General features: G+C 39.0%; 1 long non-coding RNA gene across 1 annotated transcript in view; it reads right to left on the bottom strand.

Annotated features, from left to right (window-relative positions):
- Positions 1-11176, bottom strand: part of LOC135313171 (uncharacterized) — a 359101-nt gene extending 347925 nt beyond the window's left edge. The window contains exon 1 of the long non-coding RNA XR_010372793.1: positions 10941-11176. This is a non-coding gene — a long non-coding RNA (uncharacterized LOC135313171). The remainder of the gene's footprint in view (positions 1-10940) is intronic.
- Between the last annotated feature and the right edge of the window lie 694 nt (positions 11177-11870).

Here is an 11870-nt window from a genome sequence, read left to right on the forward strand (position 1 = left end):
GAGCTTTTCACTGGAGAAGGCAAAACCCTGCATTACTGTGTTCCTAAACTCCTCTGGAGCAAACAGTGCAGCAAAACACTAGCTTTGCCTGTTTGCTACAGCCACGCGTTCTCTTAAAGCTCCTTTTATCACCTCATTTCTCTGCTCCTCAATCTGCCAGTCAGCCAGTCCCACTAGTTTACCAGTATGCTTCACCATCTCATCATCTAAGAGAGGCTTACGATCTACCTCACAATAGCTGAAATCCAAGTCCACCACGGTCTCTTCTAATGATGTTTCAGAGCTTAAAAGGAAATCACATGTACCTGATTAAGAAAGGAAATGACTTCACTAAACTTGTATTCTCCTTCTTTCAAAATCAAGGATTCTTCACCATCTGGTTTCTCAAGGCAAACAAACCACACTGGAAAGGTTGCCTGCAATTAAGTTTCTAGTTTCCAGTGATCTGGACACTGGCTTCAGAGGAGTACGTTCAACATTACTAGCGTGGCAGATCAAACCCTTCATTGTCATTTGGGTATACTCTATTCCTACAAGCAAAGGGCTGAAGTTTCTAATCAGGGGAAAAAAGGTTACATTTTAAAATTTTCACATGAATAATCTGAAGTGACAGGAACTATTTTTGAGGAGAAAATCTGACTGGTTTTATTTTTCCTAAACTGAAAATAGGCTAGATGCGTTTCATTTGAGGTTCAAGTTCGCTCTACCCACTCTGTGGGACAGTAAAAACCACATTTAAAGTAAAAATACCTGAGGACCTGCAAGCTCTCAGTCTTGTCAGTTCTAGCTGACACATCTAATACTCAACTGGATTTCTGGAGTTTGTACTGCAGCAAGCATTCCTTTTGAATTCACAGGAAACATACTGTGAATTCAAGTGAAGCCAACGGGACCACTTTTGGAGCAGGGCACTTGTCAGCTGAAGTAGCGCTGGCACGATCTGGCTTTTGAAAAATACTTTACCAAAACAGAGTTATGTTACAACCACATAACAACACCTGCTGGTATGATATCACAAAATAAATTTTACAGATGTTATTCTTGGCTGAAATGATTTTTTAAAAATTAAATATCCATCTCTCATATTGATTGCAGGGTATCTGGTCACTCGCATGATTATGACTCATTTTGACCTCAGCCCTTTACTTGTCTTCTTATCCTATTTATTTATTTTTACATACCCTACCATTACGGCAAATATTTTCTGACCTGTCCCATGCTTTTCCTCCTTCTCCTGGAGACTATTCATCCTTACAGAGTTAAGGTTATGAAATATGAATTGATAGTTCTTCCAAGTCAGTATAAACCTATGCCAGCACACACATCCAAATAACATGGTACAACAGCGCTGAAATGATTTGTGTAAGCACTACAATGTGGTGGGCAATTAAAAACCTACAAAAGAGATTATCACAGGTTTCTGAAGTTTAAATATTCAAATAATATTCAGCTGATGCAAGCACACAGTTCTCATAACCTCACTGGAATTACTAAAATTTCTGTCTTATAACACCTAGAATTTAAAAAAAAAAAAAAAAAGGAAAAAAGAAAGAAAGAAAAGGCAACTGTAACTGAACTTCCAGACACCTTTCTCTAAAGAAATAGAAACATTCAAAGGAAAGGCTGCTCATCTGTCCAAGGCAGGTGCAGGTAAGTGCTGCCATCTGTCTTACGATTCTCTTTGTAATATTCCTACAATTACCTTATACTTCTGTGTGTAATTCACTCTGCCTCTCTCTCAGAACACTGAGCCGCCCAGAGATGAAGTGCAGGTATTTAGCAGCTGTTCTTTATAATACTCAATCTACCATTTTTCCCCCCAGACTCAAATATAGTGGATCAGGACAGAAAAGTCTATTCTTTGCTTTTTCAACTATTCAACTGCCAGCATCTATTTAGGCATAATTTAAGCAAGGAATATATATGCCATTTTATTCTATATTCGCAATATTTTTAAACCTCTCATACTGCTACAGTGTTTAATAGATATTAACTACATGAGTTAAGCAAAAGGCTGTTTTGCTTTAAAAAAAAATGTGAATTGAGTTTTCTTTTTCTTTTTAGTTGGCTCTCAGCCAGTGTTAAAAATAGTGGACAAGATTGCCTATTTCACAATTCCTGGTGGTAAAGCCGTTTCTTAATTAATATCCACTAGTAATTATAGAAGTTAATGTCAAAATACCACTTGAGAAATCACACGTGATGTCGAAGAATCCATATCGTTTCATTTTTCCCTTTGTCATCTTGCATACAAGATGACGGCAAGGGCAGCAAATAATACCCAAACCTTAGCTGTAGAGCTGTATTATCAAAACATAACTGCAACATACACATTTCTATTCCAAGAGGAAATAGTCTCAGGTTATTTTAGAGCCTCCAGCAGGGAACATAATATCAGGGTTCAGTTTGGGTTTTTTGCAAGCAAATGGTCCATCAAATTTAAAAAGAAAAAATAAAACCACACCAAAACAGAAAGAATGCCACAGAAAACCATCAATTAATATCGATGGATCTCCTGTTTCAGTAGCATAGAAAGTAAATAAAATTCCCAAGAACATAAGGGGTGCATAAGCAATGCTCAGTATCCCAAATCACAAATTATTCTTACTTTTGTATTTATCTGCTTTGCATCATCAACATTTTTTTTCTTCTACCTTTGTTTCTGCTGTCACTTATTTCATCTTCTCATTTACTAACTGGAAATCTATGTTCCCTCATTGCTAACTTTTCTTCAAAGCAGGGTCTGCAGTTTGGTTTCACACAAGATTTTCATGAAAAGACTATCAAACCATTCATGCAGTCTGCCCTGATCTCAGGGATGAAAAAGAATATCAAAGCGCTTTGTACTTATTGTAAATGTGTGACCCTCCTTCCCAGACTGCCAAAATGCAAATACATAGCTGCGTTCAATTTTGATGAAATTCTCACAGCACAGTAATGCATCCTGAGCTTTGTGGTTCAGAAAGGAAAGCACCAGAAATTGAATGCAGATGTAAATAAACTCTGAAAATAGTATTGTTCTTGCAACACAAACCTTTTTTACATCACTGAAGGAAAACATACATTCTTAACTGGTTTGCATTAACCAGATTTCTTTTTTTTTATACCTTTCATTTCCCATTTTCATTTTTCAAAAAGAAAGCATTCAGAATTTTAAACAAAAATCACTCTTGACCTTTTCAGTAAGGGTAAGTACAATGAGACTTGACTTGTATTCACAATATTCCTAAATCATATTACCTGACCCTGGTGCTTCATATTATCAGCTTCTGTATTACTTATGATTTCTATATGATCTTCAAAGATAAAGGGACAGCATTATTCTTTAAATCAGTAGTCCATAAGCTGAAGATAAAAATGTAAAACAAGTTACCTACCTCTGTTCCCAAAAGCTTAATCCTTTTAGTTTAGCTTTCAGCAAAGGAGGACCATTTCTACAGTATCATACTGGAGAAAAAATTGAAAAAAAAAAGAAAGTTTCATTCACTGAGAAAAAGAATATTGCAATATATCACGGTTTTGTCTCCTCTGGAAGTGTGAAAGCATAAGTAATTTTAAGTTATACAATGTAAGGTATCTAAAACATGTTCCATTTAATCATTTACATCTTGCAGCACGATTTTATTAAATAATGAAATATTTATAGCTTCTAAGGCTAATTAAAATGTTTTCTCAAAATTATCTTGCTTATTTCATATGAAGATTTAACATACGAAAGCAGACAGCCCAGTAAATATTCTAAAGGAAACGATCCATGAATATTCACTCATGAATGGCAGAGTGAAAGAACAAGCACACAAAAGCTACTCTGAACATAACCTTCTCCAAACCAGCAAAGCATAACCAGATCTAACTCATGTGGCCACAACAACTTGTAACTGTCTCTTGAAAATGCTTTATGAATAAAGGTCTAGAAGAAATTCTTGAGATATGCAATTTTAGACTGTCACGATAGTAACAGATAGGCCATTTTTGTCCTCCTATTTGCAAAAGCAACAAAACAGTGGAACTACTCAGCTGACCCTTAAAACATAGAAAAGCAGAGAAGCTAGACAGAGGCACAAGTTAAAACTGAACCACTAGATTCAAACAACTGGTCCCGCAGACATGGGCCAGCACTCACACCCCCTACAACAGAGGTGCACGTTCCCACTTACGCTGTCTCTGCCACCACTGGAGGTCTGCACCTTTCCACAGGTGGAAAAGGTCCTCTCTTACCCTTCCATTACTCTGCACTAGAAATCTCTTTTCTGTTCTGCCTTTTCCTTTTAAGTTGAAAACTTAAACACATCTTTATCCAGAAGAACAGCTCCCAGGAGTTTTAGTCTCAGGGAAAGGACTTTCATTTAAGTGAAGAGCAGGGTACACCAGCATCAGCAGGGCTGTGGTTACCTGGCTGCTTTCCTAAATTGTTCTTCCATGATTTAACTCATCAGTGTAACGGACAAGCGCTTACAGAGGCCTTCACACAGTGTAAATACAGGGATGCCTAACTCGCCAAAGCCTGTACAGACACCAGCATGAGACAGGCGACCACTGACAGTCATGCCATGGCAGAGATCCCACCTCCCAGGCACCTACCACTTGTTATTTGGGAGCAGCCAAGTGCTTATGGCTTTCCTGGGACCCAAATTCAGCAGTGGAGCAAGAGAGCTGTGCAAATGACTCAAGTGCACAGAGGAAAGAAAGAGGACTGGGACACTACTGTTACAGCACTACTCATGTCCTCTCCCTGTCCTAACAGCTGCTGGAAGGATACCAAACTCCTGCATTTGGGTATCTACACTCCGTTTGGCACCCAAAGCAGAAGTTAGTGACTCCTGTGAATCTCACACTAAGCCCTAAAATTATATGGACAATTTGGAGCATCTACATAACTGAGTGTCCTTTGCTTTATTTAGAAATGGATTTGTAATGGGATGCTTAAATAATTACGTACCATTTATCAGTTGCATCAACAATTTACTGACTTTAGCCATCCAGCTGATTTCAGATAAAGTCAGTTTGGATTTGTATAAGCACAAAGACTAAATATTTACCAGACATAATGACATTCTTCAAAATAAATTATTACATTGCTAGTGCAGGCAATGCTATAAAAATTACTACTGTTAATATTTTATTTATAATAGTTGTTGCGGGGTTTTTTGTTTGGTTTGGGATTTTTAAGAAACTGGTGAAAAATCCTGATTTTAAAACCTTATTTTAAAGCCTTATTTAAAATGCTGGAGGCATTTCATCTGACATTTCTAAACAACACCATTTTCATTTCCCTCCGAAAAGGAAATACAAATGATTGCCATCTTTCTTGTTATGTTTCTTTACATTTTCAGCAGTAGCTGCTTTTGTTTGTTTGGACTTGGGGTTTTTTTCACTTGTTTGGGATTGTATTTTTTAAAACTGGGTAGATGGGCTTGTGGTGGGTTAGACTTGGCTGTCTGCCAACCACCCACCCAGCTGCTCTCTCACTCCCCCTCCTCAACAGGGCAGGGGGAGAAAATATAATGGAAAAAGGTGGAGGGTGTAGGTAGGGACAGTCAGATTGCTCACCTGTTAGCATCACGGGCAAAACGAGCCTGACTTGGGGAATATTAATTTAATCTATTGCAAATTAAGAACAGAGTAGGATAGTGAGAAAGAAAAACAAAACTAAAAACACCTTCCCTCCTTCTTCCCAGGCTCAACTCCACTCCCAAATCATCTGCCCGCTCCTGTGAGGGGCTGAGCTGTGTCCTGCAGCGGGCCTGTCGGAGCCGGCTAGAAGCAACTGTGTCCTGCACGGGGCAGCCCTGGCCGCCAGAAATGTTGGGGTTTTTATCCCCAGGGTTCAGTTGGGTGAGTTATTAACAGAAATATCTATTAAAAGGCCTATCTAATCCTCCACTGACAGGCAAGGATGAAGAAAACACCTAACTTCCAATATTAACTTCCAGATTCTGTAAAGGGCATACCACCTTTAAATGTATAGTAAAACCAGTGCCTTCTCAGGTTTCATTCTTCTGGTGTCAATTTAGTACAAATACGTACAGATAAGTACCAATATTTTATATGCACAACCAAATCCTCGGTGCTACAAATGTGTGGGGAAAGATGTGTCCCACTTTGCCATTTGAAGCATTCAGTACTGCGCATGCTTTAACTAGAGATACTGAAGGAAAGCAGCTTGAAGCTAAGCACACAATTCAAATTAGTTAATAAGATACAAATCACTATGAGTCATGTTCACTCTACAGAAAATCATAAAAATCAGAAGGTTAGCACTTTGAAATGGGTGCACTCCAAAAAAAAAAAAAAAAACAACCTGAATTTGATATTTTTGACAAAAAAAAGTGACAGAGGTCCAGTGCCCATGAAATAGTAACAGTTGTGGAATTGGCCGTACAGCAAACATATTCCTATAATACATATTACACAAATATTTGGTGGCAAAATTACATCAGTTTTCTACTTTTTATTCCCTGCTAGATACCAGACGAATGACACTTGTGCAAAAGCAATAACAATAAAACTGATCTACTGTCAGACTGTTGTGACCTCACAAAAGGTATTTATGGAGACAACTTGCACAAAGCAAGGACCTAGCTTAATCTTTAAATTCTAGGGTAAATTATGTTTCCGAAACCATAAAAGAGGAGTTGGCAGCCTTTAAAAAATAAAAATCTTACCCATAGATCACATCTGATACACTCGAACAAAGTTATCCTTAATCCTCTAATACACTTCTATGGAGTTCATCTAAACATTAAGATCCTCAATTTTGCATGTGCATGTCTTCAAATACTGCAAGAATTCTTGCGAGCTAAACCCAATATTATTCTAGTACCATGATCTACACATATTGTTACCTTTTCACTCCACTATAAAGGAAAGGAAAATACTGCAGACTACAATATACTCCTCCATCTTCTTTTTAAATGGTTCTGGGCTGTTACGACACACACTCTGTAAACTCATCCCAGCAATAAGATAATGGCTACTCTTGTGTTAAAGTAAAATGTAAAACCCATCATTACTTGAGGAGGCGCTCTCTAAATGTATAAATCCTGACTGGCAGTCAATTAGTTAGTAGCTTCACCACTTGCCCACACACCCGTTGTTAATGTTTTTGCACTCCCTCTCCCTAAAGACCCAGTAGAACTTTATGAAATACAGTGACACAGAACTCTGACACAGTCCTTGTTACAAAATGCACCACAGATGGCAATTAATCAAAGGATGCCATGAGCTCAACAAAACCTTCAATAAATACGACAGGCCTGAACATCTACAGCTACTGTTTCAGCTGTAAATCTTGTGAATGCTTTTTACTGTAGCAACAAACTGCTAATAAATTCAACTTGCATTACCAGAAACATATAAACGACAAGATACACTTCATGATGTTTTTTCAGCGTCCTCCCTGAGCCCATGCACTCAGGCATATTGTTTCCAGAAATATTTTATAGTTAGCAGTGATACACTGTCCCCCCTACCCTCTCCCATGACTGATGAGACAGAGAACATTGACTGAATGCCATTGCCTGGCACTACGTCCCTTTTGCTCAAAGGAGATGGGAGGCTTTAATGCTTACAATTCACATTAGCTTTAGCAGCAATCACCAACATTAATTGCACATGTATCATTGGGCAAACAGACTTCTTTCTTAACAAAAAAAAAAAAAAAAAAAGGTGGAAGTGCTGTCCCTGTTACTGTGCAGAAGTGATGGGAGTTTTCCAGCATTCCTCTAATGCATACATTCAATAAATGGGACTGACAAGCCAGCCACAGCTAAGCTACTCAGTGAAGAGTCTCAAATTTTCAAAGTACTACAAATACTGATTGAATAAAGTAGCACAAAAGATAGGAATTTCTCATCTACGTTCATTTCATTTCAAAGAAGAAATGATTTATGGAAGCATTCGCATCCCATGTAGCTTTAATCCCTACCAACTACAAAGGTCGCTGGCTTGTTTTCACTTTCACCTCTTATCACAGGATCACAGAATGGTGGGGGTTGGAAGGGACCTCTGGAGATCACCTTGTGCTTGAAGCAGGCACACCCAGAGCAGGGGGCACAGGGACGTGTCCAGGTGGGGTGTGAATGTCTCCGGAGTAGGAGACTCCACAACCTTTCTGGGCAGCCTGTGCCCCTGACAACCCTCACAGGAAAGGAGGTTTTCTCATGTTTAGGTAGAACATCCTGTGTTCCAACTTGTGTCCTTTGCCCCTTGTCCTGTCATTGGGCACCACTGAAAAGAGTCCAGTCCCATCGTCCTGACACCCACCCTTCAGATATTTATAAGTATTGATAAGATCTCCCCCTCAGTCTGTGGTCATGAATACAGTAATAATATGGAAGGAGGTGACTTAGTACATAAAACTACTGTCTCAGTTAGGAAGAGTTACCTTTCAAAAAAATACATTTTTATGGAAACGATATTTCAACTGGGCATTTACTCCATTAAGTTCAAAATAGCAGAAAGTACCTTCTATTGCCAGGAGAACCATTAATATCAGTACATGACATTGGTTTCCAGACAACTTCTTAGTAGCTTTTGTTTGGATAAAGACATACAGGTGGAATTTTCTGGAGAAACTGTGAACAGCTGCATTACAGGAATGGAGGCCAGCTCACAAGTGGTCTGCGCCTTCTACTTGGAGACTGAGGAAGTGATTGTAAGAAGATACACGGTTTTAGAAGGTGCTGCCAGTGGTGTTTTGTTAGTTGGCATTTACTATCAGAGACCAAAACAGGTATATATGTTTGGTTCAGGGCAGTTTAAGGGAAAGCTGCTTATTCTTTTACAAACTAATCCCTCTTCCCTTGCGTTCAGTCACATAATAGTCTGCAGTTCACAAGTACCAAACACTAGCTAGCATTGTAAAGATGGAATCAATAGTATAATCCTATTAAATTCTGCAATGCAGGCTACTTTTCAGATATATAGTAGAATCCTCTTAAATTGATTTTTTTTTTTTTTTAAATAAAAGGTAGGGTTATGTGAGGCTCTAGCTAGAAACCTGAAAAATATCATCTACGTAATGCTCTTAGGGTAGCAGTTCAGTCTGTTTTCTTCTCTACAGTTTCTGTATATTGGCTGGCATGTAACTATGATATTTTACTAGATGATCTTCCAAAATAAAACCAAAGCTTCCTCAGTTATTGTAACCATGGAGCAACGAAATAATTGATGAGCTTACTCACATAAAGCTTCAATGAGAACTGGCACTTCCATTCACATGTGAGCTATTGCCACCTATTGCCAAAATTCCCTTGCTAACATGATCAGATTGTTCTTATTTATATTGAAAGCTAGTGTTACCATTTGCTTGAGTGTTTTTCCAGACAACAGCTCTTGTACAGTTTAGTCCATCCCAAACTTCACCTGCTTATATTTGAAGATTGCAGGATCTTTAAACCTACTTTGGGAAACTATAATGTTTGAACCTAAAGGAGGGTTTAATCTATTTCCCTCACCCAGCAGGAGGACAGGAGGATGAGTACCACCTGTGGCACTAGCCACCCGATTGTGGACTGGGGTAGGTAACATTTGTTTTTGTTGATGCAACAGGCAGGCCACTGCAGCTCAGCAGTGTGAGTTATGGTGGTTCTTGCTGATGGGCAGACCAAGATTTCCAGTACTAGCACAGCATCCGTCCAGCAAGTCATACCACAGTCCATACGTATTCCAGGACGGCCTGATATTTATCTCATGTGTTTCAGAGCAAAGAAACTACACACAGGAAATTAAGAAATTATTTCTCTACTTCCCTAGAAAAGATCCTCTTTAAGTGTCCTACTTCCTATCCTTCCCTATCCTACCAATGCTTGTGCAGCCATTATAGTTCCTGATGATATTAGCAGATGTACAAAAATTTAGGGCCTTTACAGTACCACAACTACCTTGAGGGGCATATAAAAATCGGTAACTACAATTTGCAACTCAGAAAATCATAGCAACTCTGATCAGAATGATACACCGACACTGCCAAAAATATGATGGATTTTTCCAAGCAATAAATGTACTTATTAACTGTTTTGTAGACTAATTTGATGCATTTTGCAGAATTGATTTTTATTGCCAGTGTCATACCAATACCAAAATTTCTATATCCACAAATCAGCAGTAGCATCCCTCACACGCAGAGCACTAGCTAGACACCTCCTTCTCTAAAATGGAGTCAGTGGAAACAGACAGGAGCTGACAGCTGGGCAACGCCTCTGCTTGACCCGCTGCTGCAACAGGGCCACGAGGGAGCTGGGGAGAGCACCCAGAACCCTGCCTTTGCCCCATCCATCTTTCACATTTTGAATTAATCTCTCAGTAGATCACAGCATGTTACAAAGGTTTGGGATTGACAGGAGGAAAAAAAAAAGCACAAGTGTAGCAACCTCATTAGGATTCTGCTCTCAAAGGCTCCACACAGCTTTGTCTTTTGAAGAGTAAAAGCTGCTTAACAAGTCAGCAATAGCTCAGTCCCCCCCCAGAACAGCTATGGTAACAGTCTTCATTGCACAAACACGTTTCTTGAACTACTTTCCCAAGTCTCAGCTAATGTGAACCTGTGGAGTGAAATAAATGCAAGACAGCTCTTTTGTCTCCCTGCTTTTTTTCTTAAAAAAAAAAAACAAACAAAAAAAAACACTTCGCATGACAACTGTATCACTCCTGTTTCCTGTCTTTTGCTTTCTCTTAGAAATAATTTATCAGAATACACATTTCTGAGATTAGGGGTAAGTAGTTTATATGACTAAGTCCACAGAATCAGTTGTCACAACCACAGTCAAAGTTAACTGAAGATTTCAGAGGATTTCTGTCCAAGAGGAGCCAGTTGGCAGTACACTTCGAGAGGTACTTGTTCAAGTATTTGAGCAAACTTTTTAAGGTTAACAGGAATGCTTTTGGGTGGTTATGCAATTATGTTAATCAGAGGACCACAACAAAACCCACTTACTCACCACAAACAGTTGGAACTCTTCCCATTTTTGGAGACAAGCCAGGAGAAGCGTTGATTTTCCCCTTTACACCCATTTTATCTCAGAATCTGGACACAAGCCTCTGCCAGAATGCAAGTGCCTAGCTGTCCTTACTGGAGCGCCCGTGGCCTGCAGGGAAGCGCACTCAAGTGCCACATCTGCCTGAGGAAGAGGTGGCATGTTGGTTTTTCGCTCTAGACACTTTGCAGCTACTTCATCCAGCCTGAAAAAAAAATAATGTTGAAATAGCACGGCCAGAGAAATGAATTTACTAACTTAAGCATTGTCATATAGATGTCTAATATTAAAACCTGATGGACTGCTGTTGTCTTGCCTTGCATGAGGCCTGAAGGAAAAGCTGTGGTTCTGTAAGAGTGAGGGGCATGGGGCCGGCTATGTCAGGCCCTTGTTTGCCAGCCCACCCAACAGGTTATTTAATCCTGTATAGGAATTTGATCCCTTCTGTACAACTTTCAGCCACCAAGCTTCAGTGTTCTATTACAAACATCATAAAGATATTAAACACTTGCTTTAAAATCTTTCTACTGTACTGTATCCTTCTGAAACATGAACCCTGGGCATACAGGGCACAAAGCATGCAATTATTAACAAAAAGTGTAAAAAGCAAACGCTTTTCTGATTACTAAATCACAATAGCAGCATTAATCTCAAGAGTAAATGAATGAAAACCACAAAGCAGAGGTCAGTTTTTAATTTGAGATTTCTAATGATAAAAACTCTGTTAGCTGTAGTAGGACGTCGATTGTCCCAATCCTTATACATACTCAAGTTTCTGCAGAGTGGAATCAGAGCTGGAAATAAAGAAGCACTTAGAAATTTACATACATTTGCTTCACACACAGTTCTAAACACAGGAGGCGAATCTAGCCTTTTTTGAAGGGTTGCTAATGC

The sequence above is a fragment of the Phalacrocorax carbo genome, chromosome 4, assembly GCF_963921805.1.
Source record: "Phalacrocorax carbo chromosome 4, bPhaCar2.1, whole genome shotgun sequence".
Classification (NCBI taxonomy): domain Eukaryota; kingdom Metazoa; phylum Chordata; class Aves; order Suliformes; family Phalacrocoracidae; genus Phalacrocorax; species Phalacrocorax carbo.